Source organism: Triticum urartu, chromosome 1A (assembly GCF_056163025.1).
Source record: "Triticum urartu cultivar PI428250 chromosome 1A, HENAU_Tu73, whole genome shotgun sequence".
Classification (NCBI taxonomy): domain Eukaryota; kingdom Viridiplantae; phylum Streptophyta; class Magnoliopsida; order Poales; family Poaceae; genus Triticum; species Triticum urartu.
In genome coordinates, this window is record NC_141873.1 from 113,698,212 (window position 1) to 113,712,792 (window position 14,581).

Sequence of the window (14,581 nt, forward strand, 5' to 3'; positions counted from 1 at the left end):
TATAAAACATGATTACTACAGTATCTTAATCATGTGAACACAAAAAAATAGTAGGTGAAAATGTTGGGTTGTGATAACCCACAAGTATAGGGGATCGCAACAGTTTTCGAGGGTAGAGTATTCAACCCAAATTTATTGATTTGACACAAGGGGAGCCAAAGAATATTTGCAAGTATTGGCTGCTGAGTTGACAATTCAACCACACCTGGAGATTAATTATCTGCAACAAAGTGATCCGTAGCAAAAGTAATATGATAGTTTTGATAGTATTTCGAATAGCAATAGTGACGGTAACAGTGGTAGCAAAGTTTTTGTAATAGGTGAAACACTAACAGCAACGGTAGTAACTTAGCAAGATCAATATATAGGAAAAACCGTAGGCATTGGACCGGTGGATTCGTTGGATGATATTCATCATATAACGGTCATAACCTAGGGCGATATAAAACTAGCTCCAGTTCATAAATATAATGTAGCCATGTATTCCGTAAATAGTCATACGTGCTTATGGAAAGAACTTGCATGACATATTTTGTCCTACCCTCCCATGGCAGCGGGGTCCATAAGGAAACTAAGGGATATTAAGGCCTCCTTTAATAGAGAACCGGAACAAAGCATTAGCACATAGTGAATACATGAACTCCTCAAACAATAGTCATCACCGGAAAGTATCCCGAATACTGTCACTCCGGGCTTTACGGATCACAACACATAATAGGTGAATATAACTTGCAAGATCAGACCTAGAACATAGATATAATGGTGATAACATAAACAGTTCAGATCTGAAATCATGGCACCCGGGCCCAAAGTGACAAGCATTAAGCATGGCAAAGTCATATCAACATCAATCTCATAACATAGTGGATACTAGGGATCAAGCCCTAACAAAACTAACTTGATTACATGATGAATCTCATCCAACTCTTCACGACCAGCGGGCCTACGAAAGAATTACTCACTCCCGGTGGGGAGCATCATGGAATTGGCGATGAGGAAGGGTTCGTGATGACGAAGATCGAAGACCCCCCTCTCTGGAGCCCCAAACGGACTCCAGATCTCGCCTCCCGATGAAGAATAGGAGGTGGCGGCGGCTCTGTATCGCAAAACGACATAATTCTTCTGTTGGGGAACGTAGTAATTTCAAAAATTTCCTACGCACATGCAAGATCATGGTGATGCATAGCAACGAGAGGGGAGAGTGTGATCTACATACCCTTGTAGACCGACAGCGGAAGCGTTATGATAACGCGGTTGATGTAGTCGTACGTCTTCACGGCCCGACCGATCAAGCACCGAAACTACGGCACCTCCGAGTTTTAGCACACGTTCAGCTCGATGAGGATCCTCGGACTCCGATCCAGCAAAGTGTCGGGGAAGAGTTCCGTCAGCACGACGGCGTGGTGACGATCTTGATGTTCAACTGTCGTAGGGCTTCGCCTAAGCACCACTACAATATTATCGAGGACTATGGTGGAAGGGGGCACCACACACGGTTAAGAGAACGATTTTAGAGATCAACTTGTGTGTCTAGGGGTGCCCCTGCCCCCGTATATAAAGGAGTGGAGGAGGGGAGGGCCGGCCCTCTCTATGGCGCGCCCTAGGGGAGTCCTACTCCCACCGGGAGTAGGATTCCCCCTTTCCTAGTCCAACTAGGAGTCCTTCCATGTAGTAGGAGTAGGAGACAAGGAAGGGGAAGAGGGAAGAGAAGGAAGGAGGGGGCGCTGCTCCTCCCCCTAGTTCAATTCGGACTAGTCAATGGGAGGGCGCGCGGCCTGCCTCTCCCTCTCCCCTAAAGCCCAATAAGGCCCATATACTTCTTCCCCCGTATTCCCGTAACTCTCCGGTACTCCGAAAAATACCCGAACCACTCGGAACCTTTCTAATGTCCGAATAGAGTCGTCCAATATATCGATCTTTACGCCTCGACCATTTCGAGACTCCTCGTCATGTCCCTGATCTCATCCGGGACTCCGAACTCCTTCGGTACATCAAAACTTATAAACTCATAATATAACTATCATCGAAACCTTAAGCGTGCGGACCCTACGGGTTCGAGAACAATGTAGACATGACCGAGACATGTCTCCGGTCAATAACCAATAGCGGAACCTGGATGCTCATATTGGCTCCCACATATTCTTGTAAGATCTTTATCGGTCAGACCGCATAACAACATACGGTGTTCCCTTTGTCATCGGTATGTTACTTGCCCGAGATTCGATCGTCGGTATCTTAATACCTAGTTCAATCTCGTTACCGGCAAGTCTCTTTACTCGTTTCGTAATACACCATCTCACAACTAACTCATTAGTTGCAATGCTTGCAAGGCTTATATGATGTGCATTACCGAGAGGGCCCAGAGATACCTCTCCGACAATCGGAGTGAAAAATCCTAATCTCGAAATACGCCAACCCAACATGTACCTTTGGAGACACCTGTAGAGCTCCTTTATAATCACCCAGTTACGTTGTGACATTTGGTAGCACACAAAGTGTTCCTCCGGTAAACGGGAGTTGCATAATCTCATAGTCATAGGAACATGTATAAGTCATGAAGAAAGCAATAGCAACATACTAAACGATCGAGTGCTAAGCTAACGGAATGGGTCAAGTCAATGACATCATTCTCCTAATGATGTGATCCCATTAATCAAATAACAACTCATGTCTATGGTTAGGAAACATAACCATCTTTGATCAACGAGCTAGTCAAGTAGAGGCATACTAGTGACATACTGTTTGTCTATGTATTCACACATGTATTATGTTTCCGGTTAATACAATTCTAGCATGAGTAATAAACATTTATCATGATATAAGGAAATAAATAATAACTTTATTATTGCCTATAGGGCATATTTCCTTCAGTCTCCCACTTGCACTAGAGTCAATAATCTAGTTCGCATTGCCATGTGATTCAACACTAATAGTTCACATCACCATGTGATTAACACCCATAGTTCACATCGTCATGTGACCTATACCCAAAGGGTTTACTAGAGTCAGTAATCTAGTTCACATCGTTTATGTGATTAACACCCAAAGAGTACTAAGGTGTGATCATGTTTTGCTTGTGAGATAATTTTAGTCAACGGGTCTGTCACATACAGATCCGTAAGTATTTTGCGAATTCTATGTCTACAATGCTCTGCACAGAGCTACTCTAGCTAATTTCTCCCACTTTCAATATGTATCCAGATGAAGACTTAGAGTCATCCGGATCAGTGCCAAAAACTTGTATCGACGTAATCCTTTTACGACGAACCTTTTGTCACCTCCATAATCGAGAAACATATCCTTATTCCACTAAGGATAATTTTGACTGATGTCCAGTGATCTACTCCTAGATCACTATTGTACTCCCTTGCCAAAATCAGTGTAGGGTATACAATAGATCTGGTACATAGCATGGCATACTTTATAGAACCTATGGCTGAGGCATAGGGAATGACTTTCATTCTCTTTCTATCTTCTGCCGTGGTCGGGTTTTGAGTCTTACTCAATTTCACACCTTGTAACACAGGAAAGAACTCTTTCTTTGACTGTTCCATTTTAAACTACTTCAAAATCTTGTCAAGGTATGTACTCATTGAAAAAAAACTTATCAAGCGTCTTGATCTATCTCTATAGATCTTGATGCTTAATATGTAAGCAGCTTCGCCGAGGTCTTTCTTTGAAAAACTTCTTTCAAACACTCCTTTATGCTTTGCAGAATAATTCTACATTATTTCCGATCAATAATATGTCATTCACATATACTTGTCAGAAATGCTGTAGTGCTCCCACTCACTTTCTTGTAAATACAGGCTTCACCACAAGTCTGTATAAAACTATATACTTTGATCATCTCATCAAAGCGCATATTCCAACTCCGAGATGCTTGCACCAGTCCACAGATGGATCGCTGGAGCTTGCATATTTTGTGAACACTTTTAGGATTGACAAAACCTTTCGGCTGCATCATATACAACTCTTCTTCCAGAGATCCATTCAGGAATGCAGTTTTGACATCCATTTGCCGGATTTCATAAAATGCGTCAATTGCTAACATGATTCGGACAGACTTAAGCATAGATACGAGTAAGAAACTCTCATCGTAGTCAACACCTTAAACTTGTCGAAAACCTTTTTGCGGCAATTCTAGCTTTGTAGATAGTAACACTACTATCAGCGTCCGTCTTCCTCTTGAAGATCCATTTAATCTCAATGGCTCGCCAATCATTGGGCAAGTCAATCAAAGTCCATACTTTGTTCTCATACATGGATCTCATCTCAGATTTCATGGCCTCAAGCCATTTCGCGGAATCTGGGCTCATCATCGCTTCCTCATAGTTCGTAGGCTCGTCATGGTCAAGTAACATGACCTCCATAACTGGATTACCGTACCACTCTGGTGCGGATCTCACTCTGGTTTACCTACGAGGTTCGGTAGTAACTTGATCTAAAGTTACATGATCATCATCATTAGCTTCCTCACTAATCGGTCTAGTAGTCACAGGAACAGATTTCTGTGATGAACTACTTTCCAATAAGGGAGCAGGTACAGTTACCTCATCAAGTTCTACTTTCCTCCCACTCACTTCTTTCGAGAGAAACCCCTTCTCCAGAAAGGATCCATTCTCAGCAATGAATAACTTGCCTTCGGATCTGTGATAGAAGGTGTACCCAACAGTCTCCTTTGGGTATCCTATGAAGACATATTTCTTCGATTTGGGTTTGAGCTTATCAGGATGAAACTTTTTCACATAAGCATCACAACCCCAAACTTTAAGAAACGACAACTTTGGTTTCTTGTTAAACCACAGTTCATATAGTGTCGTCTCAACGGATTTAGATGGTGCCCTATTTAACGTGAATGCGGCTGTCTCTAATGCATAACCCCAAAACAATAGTGGTAAATCGGTAAGAAACATCATAGATTGCACTATATCCAATAAAGTACGGTTATGACGTTCGGGCACACCATTATGCTGTGGTGTTCCAGGTGGCATGAGTTTATGAAACTATTCCACATTGTTTTAATTGAAGACCAAACTCGTAACTCAAATATTCGTCTCTGCGATTAGATCGTAGAAACTTTATTTTCTTGTCACGATGATTTTCCACTTCACTCTGAAATTCTTTGAACTTTTGAAATGTTTCAGACTTATGTTTCATCAAGTAGATATACTCATATCTACTCAAATCATCTGTGAAGGTCAGAAAATAACGATACCCGCCACGAGCCTCAACACTCATTAGATCGCATACATCAGTATGTATTATTTCCAATAAGTCAGTTGGTCGCTCCATTGTTCCGGAGAACGGCGTTTTAGTCATCTTGCCCATGAGGCATGGTTCGCAAGCATCAAGTGATTCATAATCAAGTGATTCCAAAAACCCATCAGCATGGAGTTTCTTCATGCGCTTTACACCAATATGACCTAAACGGCAGTGCCACAAATAAGTTGCACTATCATTATTAACTTTGTATCTTTTGGTTTCAATATTATGATTATGTGTATCACTACGATCGAGATCCAACGAACTATTTTCATTGGGTGTGTAACCATATAAGGTTTTATTCATGTAAACAGAACAACAATTTATTCTCTTACTTAAATGAATAACCGTATTACAATAAACATGATCAAATCATATTCATGCTCAACGCAAACACCAAATAACACTTATTTAGGTTCAACACTAACCCGAAAGTATAGGGAGTGTGCGATGATGATCATATCAATCTTGGAACCACTTCCAACACACATCGTCCCTTCACCCTTAACTAGTCTCTGTTTATTCTGCATCTCCCGTTTCGAGTTACTAATCTTAGCAACTGAACCAGTATCAAATACTGAGGGGTTGCTATAAACACTAGTAAAGCACACATCAATAACATGTATATCAAATATACTTATGTTCACTTTGCCATCCTTCTTATCCGCCAATAACTTGGGGTAGTTCCGCTTCCAGTGACCAGTCCCTTGCAGTAGAAGCACTTAGTCTCAGGCTTAGGACCAGACATGGGCTTCTTCACTTGAGCAGCAACTTGCTTGCCGTTCTTCTTGAAGTTCCCCTTCTTCCTTTTGCCCTTTTCTTGAAACTAGTGGTCTTGTCTACCATCAACACTTGATGTTTTTCTTGATTTCTACCTTCGTCGATTTTAGCATCACGAAGAGCTTGGGAATCATTTCCGTTATCCCTTGCATATTATAGTTCATCACGAAGTTCTACTAACTTGGTGATGGTGACTAGAGAATTCTGTCAATCACTATCTTATCTGGAAGATTAACTCCCACTTGATTCAAGCGATTGTAGTACCCAGACAATCTGAGCACATGCTCACTAGTTGAGCGATTCTCCTCCATCTTTTAGCTATAGAACTTGTTGGAAACTTCATATCTCTCAACTCGGGTATTTTCTTGAAATATTAACTTCAACTCCTGGAACATCTCATATGGTCCATGACGTTCAAAATGTCTTTGAAGTCCCGATTCTAAGCCGTTAAGCATGGTGCACTAAACTATCAACTAGTCATCATATTGAGCTAGCCAAACGTTCATAACGTCTGCATCTGCTCCTGCAATAGGTCTGTCACCTAGCAGTGCATCAAGGGCATAATTCTTCTGTGCAGCAATGAGGATAAACCTCAGATCACGGATCCAATCCGCATCATTGCTACTAACATCTTTCAACACAATTTTCTCTAGGAACATATCAAAATAAACATAGGGAAGCAACAACGCGAGCTATTGATCTACAACATGATTTGCAAAATACTACCGGGACTAAGTTCATGATAAATTTAAGTTCAATTAATCATATTACTTAAGAACTCCCACTTAGATAGACATCCCTCTAAGCCTCTAAGTGATCACGTGATCCAAATCAACTAAACCATGTCCGATCATCACGTGAGATGGAGTAGCTTCATTGGTGAACATCACTATGTTGATCATATCTACTATATGATTCACGCTCGACCTTTTCGGTCTCCGTGTTCCGAGGCCATATCTGTATATGCTTGGCTCGTCAAGTATAACCTGAATATTCCGTGTGTGCAACTGTTTTGCACCCGTTGTATTTGAACGTAGAGCCTATCACACCCGATCATCACGTGGTGTCTCAGCACGAAGAACTTTCGCAACGGTGCATACTCAGGGAGAACACCTCTTGATAATTAGTGAGAGATCATCTTAAAATGCTACCGTCAAACTAAGAAAAATAAGATGTATAAAAGATAAACATCATATGCAATCAAAATATGTGACATGATATGGCCATCATCATCTTGCGCCTTTGATCTCCATCTCCAAAGTACTGTCATGATCTCTATCGTCACCGGCATGACACCATGATCTCCATCATCTTGATCTATATCAATGTGTCGTCACATGGTCGTCTCGCCAACAATTTCTCTTGCAACTATTGCTATCGCATAGCGATAAAGTAAAGCAATTATTGGGCACTTGCATCTTATGCAATAGAGAGACAACCATAAGGATTTTGCCAATTGCCGATAACTTCAACAAAACATGATCATCTCATACAACAACTTATATCTCATCACGTCTTGACCATATCACATCACAGCATGCCCTGCAAAAACAAGTTAGACGTCCTCTACTTTGTTGTTGCAAGTTTCACATGGCTGCTACGGGCTTAGCAAGAACCGTTCTTACCTACGCATCAAACCACAACGATAGTTTGTCAAGTTGGTGCTGTTTTAACCTTCGCAAGGACCGGGCGTAGCCACACTCAGTTCAACTAAAGTTGGAGAAACTGACACCCGCTAGCCACCTGTGTGCAAAGCACGTTGGTAGAACGAGTCTCGCGTAAGCGTACGCGTAATGTCGGTCCAGGACGCTTCATCCAACAATACCGCTGAACCAAAGTATGACATGCTGGTAAGCAGTATGACTTATATCGCCCACAACTCACTTGTGTTCTACTCATGCACAACATCAACGCATAAAACCTAGGCTCGGATGCCACTGTTGGGGAATGTAGTAATTTCAAAAATTTCCTACGCACACGCAAGATCATGGTGATGCATAGCAACGAGAGGGGAGAGTGTGATCTACGTACCCTTGTAGACCGACAGCGGAAGCGTTATGACAATGCGGTTGATGTAGTCGTACGTCTTCACGGCCCGACCGATCAAGCACCGAAACTACGGCACCTCCGAGTTTTAGCACACGTTCAGCTCGATGACGATCCCCGGACTCCGATCCAGCAAAGTGTCGGGGAAGAGTTCCGTCAGCACGACGGCGTGGTGACGATCTTGATGTTCAACTGTCGCAGGGCTTCGCCTAAGCACCACTACAATATTATCGAGGACTATGGTGGAAGGGGGCACCGCACACGGTTAAGAGAACGATCTTAGAGATCAACTTGTGTGTCTAGGGGTGCCCCCTGCCCCCGTATATAAAGGAGTGGAGGAGGGGAGGGCCGGCCCTCTCTATGGCGCGCCCTAGGGGAGTCCTACTCCCACCGGGAGTAGGATTCCCCCTTTCCTAGTCCAACTAGGAGTCCTTCCATGTAGTAGGAGTAGGAGACAAGGAAGGGGAAGAGGGAAGAGAAGGAAGGAGGGGGCGCCGCTCCTCCCCTAGTCCAATTCGGACTAGTCAATTGGGGGGGGGCGTGGCCTGCCTCTCCCTCTCCCCTAAAGCCCAATAAGGCCCATATATTTCTTCCCCCGTATTCCCGTAACTCTCCAGTACTCCGAAAAATACCCGAACCACTCGGAACCTTTCCGATGTCCGAATATAGTCGTCCAATATATCGATCTTTACGTCTCGACCATTTCGAGACTCCTCATCTTGTCCCCGATCTCATCCGGGACTCCGAACTCCTTCGGTACACCAAAACTTATAAACTCATAATATAACTATCATCGAAACCTTAAGCGTGCGGACCCTACGGGTTCGAGAACAATGTAGACATGACCGAGACATGTCTCCGGTCAATAACCAATAGCGGAACCTGGATGCTCATATTGGCTCCCACATATTCTTGTAAGATCTTTATCGGTCAAACCGCATAACAACATACGGTGTTCCCTTTGTCATCGGTATGTTACTTGCCCGAGATTCGATCGTCGGTATCTTAATACCTAGTTCAATCTCGTTACCGGCAAGTCTCTTTACTCGTTCCGTAATACATCATCTCACAACTAACTCATTAGTTGCAATGCTTGCAAGGATTATGTGATGTGCATTACCGAGAGGGCCCAGAGATACCTCTCCGACAATCGGAGTGACAAATCCTAATCTCGAAATACGCCAACCCAACATGTACCTTTGGAGACACCTGTAGAGCTCCTTTATAATCACCCAGTTACGTTGTGACGTTTGGTAGCACATAAAGTGTTCCTCCGGTAAATGGGAGTTGCATAATGTCATAGTCATAGGAACATGTATAAGTCATGAAGAAAGCAATAGCAACATACTAAATGATCAAGTGCTAAGCTAACGGAATGGGTCAAGTCAATGACATCATTCTCCTAATGATGTGATCCCGTTAATCAAATAACAACTCATGTCTATGGTTAGGAAACATAACCATCTTTGATCAACGAGCTAGTCAAGTAGAGGCATACTAGTGACATACTGTTTGTCTATGTATTCACACATGTATTATGTTTCCGGTTAATACAATTCTAGCATGAATAATAAAAATTTATCATGATATAAGGAAATAAATAATAACTTTATTATTGCCTCTAGGGCATATTTCCTTCATCTTCCTCCCTCATTTTTTCTGGAAAAATAGGTATTTATGGACTTGGACTCAGGGTCTGCGGGGCCACCAGGTGGGCACAACCCACTTGGGAGTGCTTGAGGGGGTGGGGCGCCCTGGTGGGTTGTGCTCACCCAGGGCCCCCTCCGGTGGTTCTTGGCTCCAGTATTTTCCATTTATTGTATAAAAAATCTCCACAAAGTTTCATTCCAATCCAAGGAGTTATATTTCTGCACAAAAATAACACCATGACAGTTCTGCTGAAAACAACGTCAGTCCGGGTTAGTTTCATTCAAATCATGCAAATTAGAGTCCAAAACAAGAGGAAAAGCGTTAGGAAAAGTAGATACGACGGAGACGTATCAACTCCCCAAGCTTAAACCTTTGCTTGTCCTCAAGCAATTCAGTTGATAAACTGAAAGTGGAAAACAAAAACTTTGATGAACTCTTTTGCTCTTGTTTACATAAATAAGCTTAAGTAGCACCCATGTTTTCAGCAAAGATTATAACTAACCATGTCAACAATAACTATTAAAAATTATATTAACTCATATCAATGACATAATAAACTAGTGGGCAATAATGAAATATCTCAAGTGACAACACCTTGTCAAAACAATCATGATATAATATGACAACAGTGGTATCTCGCTAGCCCTTTCTGAGTCCGCAAAACATAAATGCAGAGCACCTCCAAAGTTCAAGCAGCGACTAAACATTGTAATTCATGGTAGAAAAGATCCAGTCATCATGCATCCAACCTTAACTATGCACAATGCATGAGGATGAAAATAGTGCACTCAGAATCTGGCGCTTATTTGAGAAGGTGACGACTCAACATAAAATTAAATAGACAGTCCCTTCGCAGAGGGAAGCAGGGATTTGCAGCGGTGCTAGAGCTCATTTTTTAAAATAGAGGTAAATGAAATTTTGAGAAATGCACCCTTCATGTTTACTTAACGACCATTAGTTATTTATATCTTCCATGCTAAACACATTAGTGGCGGTTCCCAAGCGATAAAAGTAAAGGTTTACTCCCCCTCCACCAACAATCACACTCCACGGCTAGCCGAATCCTCGGGTACCGTCCATACCAACATTAGTCCTGGGGGAGTTTTGTTTACTTATTTGCAATTTGAATTCGAGACTAGGAATCCCTATTACCGCCCCTGTCGTGCAAGGACAAGTGAATAAACACTCATCATGAGAATAACCCGCTTAGCATGGAAGATACAAACTACCTCCTGTCGCTCTATGAACAATCCAGGCACAAAAAATGGATATTTATTTGAAGTTTTTAGAGGTGGCACATATAAATTTACTTAGAACGGCAGGGTAATACCGCATATAGGTAGGTATGGTGGACTCATCTGGAATAACTCGGGTTTTAGGATTTTGATGCACAAGCAGTATTTCCACTTAGTACAAGCGAAGGCTAGCAAATAGGTTGGGAAGCGGCCAGCTAGAGAGCGAAAACGGTCATGAACATGCATTATGCATAACAAACATTGGATACTAGCATGAGTAGGATACGAACACCATGAACATAAATATCATAGAGGCCATGCTAGTTTTGATTCAACTACATGCCTGAACATGTGCCAAGTCAAGCCAATCGAAACATTCAGAGGAGGATACCATATCATCATACCACATCGCAATCATTTTAATGTAATGTTGACATCCAAGATAAATCATTATCCACTCCTAGCTACTTAAGAATGGCATGAGAAACTATAATCTCTCATTGTCATCGCAAACATGTTTGATCATAATATGCTGAATCATGGATACTAGATTAAACATATTTACAAAAATAGAACATGTTGAGTTCATAACCGTTTCTCTCTGCCACAACCAGTTCACCAAATATCGTCATTATTGCCTTTCACTTTCACGACCGAATGATTTGAAGATAGTAATAGTGCAAGAAAGTCATGGACTAAGCTGGAATGTGCAAACATTTTATTCAACGGGAGAAGACAAGATAATTTGGGCTCTTTGTTAGATCAAAACAATGCATATGAGAGCCACTCAACATTTTCATCATGGTCTTCTCCTTGGTATGACTCAATAAAACGAAAAGAATTTCAGAGAAACACACTGAAATATTTTTGGAGTTTTTAGTTTTTCTTGAAGAAGGCAAATCGAAAGGAAGAAAAGCAAAAACGAGAAAAACTATTTACACAGGAAAACTCCCAACAAGCAAAAGAATCGAGAAATCTTTTTGGGTTTTCTTTTAAGTACTACAACTAATTAAAATAGAAAGAAAAACCGAAAAGAAACAGGAAATATTTTTGGGTTTTCTCAAAGTTTTTCAAACACACAAGAAGAAAGCGAGAAAAACAAATCTAAAATGGATAGTACAGTGAAAAAGTGTGGACACCGACAAATGGAATGAAATGTGTGAACATGAATGTAATGTCGGTGTAAATACATACTCCCCCCAAGCTTAGGCTTTTGGCCTAGCTTGGTAATCACCACTCGTAGTAGCCATGCGGTCCCATGTTGAAGTGCTGTGGAGTAGGCACCTGAGCATCCCACTCCTGAGGCTCCTCCTCAGCTACTGCCTGGGCATTCTGGTAGGCAATGATGTCATCTAGCATGATCCTGTATCCCCTGGCAATAGAATCAAACAAAGCAGGTGCAGGCAATGGAATAATATCACGGGCATCCTCATTGAAAACCATATTGTAAGGAATAGGGATAGTAGTGTTCTCGCAATCAATAAATTGATGAGCTACCATAGCCTGGCGATCTTAGTAAACCTTGGGCAAGCGATAATCATGTTCACGTATCTAAATGTTAAAGCGACTCGCTAAACAAGTGGCATAAATACCGCCATGAATTTTACCCTTGGTCCTGTTAAGGTGTAGGCGACATGCAACAATAGCTCCCAGGCTATAAGTGTTATTGCCGTATAGTGCATGGCATAGGACGGCGAAATTGGGAGCACTAGTGCACCAACCTTCTCTCTAGCAAGTAAACACTTCACAATAAATAGAGCAAAATAGTGCACAGAAGGAAACTGCAAGCTAGTGGCAGTGACACTCGACACCCCTCTCTCATCTCCCACTGACAGAGTGCGATAAAAGTCCTCGAACTCTGCAGGCCTAGGCTCTCTTATTTCCCCGTCAGAAGGGATCAAGCATATATCACAAAATTCAGTAAGTGGTATCTGACGGGTTTCAACATATAAATTAAACTGCACCTCAGGAGGGTTATTCCTATCAGAAAATGGAAGCTTTGCACAAAGTAATTTGTAAGGAGATGGCATTGTTCACACTTATCTGCGATGAAGTCGGTGAGGCCAGCATTAGCAGCAAATTATGCGAACTCTTGACGGATTCTAGCTCCATCCATGAAGGGGTTGTGTGGCCATTCGCACAGGTGCACTTCCGCCATTCTCCAAGTATGGAGGTCTCTGTCCGATAATTCCCCAATGACTCCCTTAGAGTTGTTCTTGGAAGCAAACTTCCTAAAGAAACTCATCTTATTACTATAAATCAAATTCTGAAATTTTCAGTCCAGAAATTTTTTGCCAACAAAACTTCACAAGATTGATAGCAACTACTCATAGGGATGCATCGAGGCCATTTCAAGCATTCAAACTACTTAGAGTTCTAAGAATTCAACATGCAAGCTCATCTACAATAGCACCAAGAGTAGCTAATTATTCAAAATATAAACCACTAAAGTAAAAACTAATTGGACCAATGGAGGAGTCACATACCAAGTAGCAATCCTCCAAAACAGTTTCAGAAATGGAGCTTCGAGCAAAGAGATCGAAATCTGCAGGTTTGAGAGCAAGAACATGGGAGAGAGAGCAATGGTGAATTTTTTCTGGAGGTAGGTGATGACATGGGATAAAGAGATAAGTGAGGGGGCCCATGTGATGACCCACAAGTATAGGGGATCTATCGTAGTCCTTTCGATAAGTAAGAGCGCCGAACCCAACGAGGAGCAGAAGGAAATGATAAGCGGTTTCCAGCAAGGTATTCTCTGCAAGTACTGAAATAAGTGGTAACAGATAGTTTTGTGATAGGATAATTTGTAACGAGCAACAAATAACAAAAGTAAATAAAGTGCAGCAAGGTGGCCCAATCCTTTTGTAGCAAAGGACAAGCCTGGACAAACTCTTATATGATGTAAAGCGCTCCCGAGGACACATGGGAATATCATCAAGCTAGTTTTCATCACGTTCAGATGATTCGCGTTCGGTACTTTGATAATTTGGTATGTGGGTGGACCGGTGCTTGGGTGCTGCCCTTACTTGGACAAGCATCCCACTTATGATTAACCTCTATTGCAAGCATCCACAACTACAACAAAAGTATTAAGGTAAACCTAACCATAGCATGAAACATATGGATCCAAATCAGCCCCTTACGAAGCAACGCATAAACTAGGGTTTAAGCTTCTGTCACTCTAGCAACCCATCATCTACTTATTACTTCCCAATGCCTTCCTCTAGGCCCAAATAATGGTGAAGTGTCATGTAGTCGACGTTCACATAACACCACTAGTGGAGAGACAACATACATCTCATCAAAATATCGAACGAATACCAAATTCACATGACTACTAATAGCAAGACTTATCCCATGTCCTCAGGAACAAAAGTAACTACTCACAAAGCATAAACATGTTCATAATCAGAGGGGTATTAATATGCACATATGATCTTAACATATGATCTTCCACCAATTAAACCAACTAGCATCAACTACAAGGAGTAATTAACACTACTAGCAACCTACTAGCACCAATCCCGGACTTGGAGACAAGAATTGGATACAAGAGATGAACTAGGGTTTTGAGATGAGATTGTGCTGATGAAGATGTTGATGGA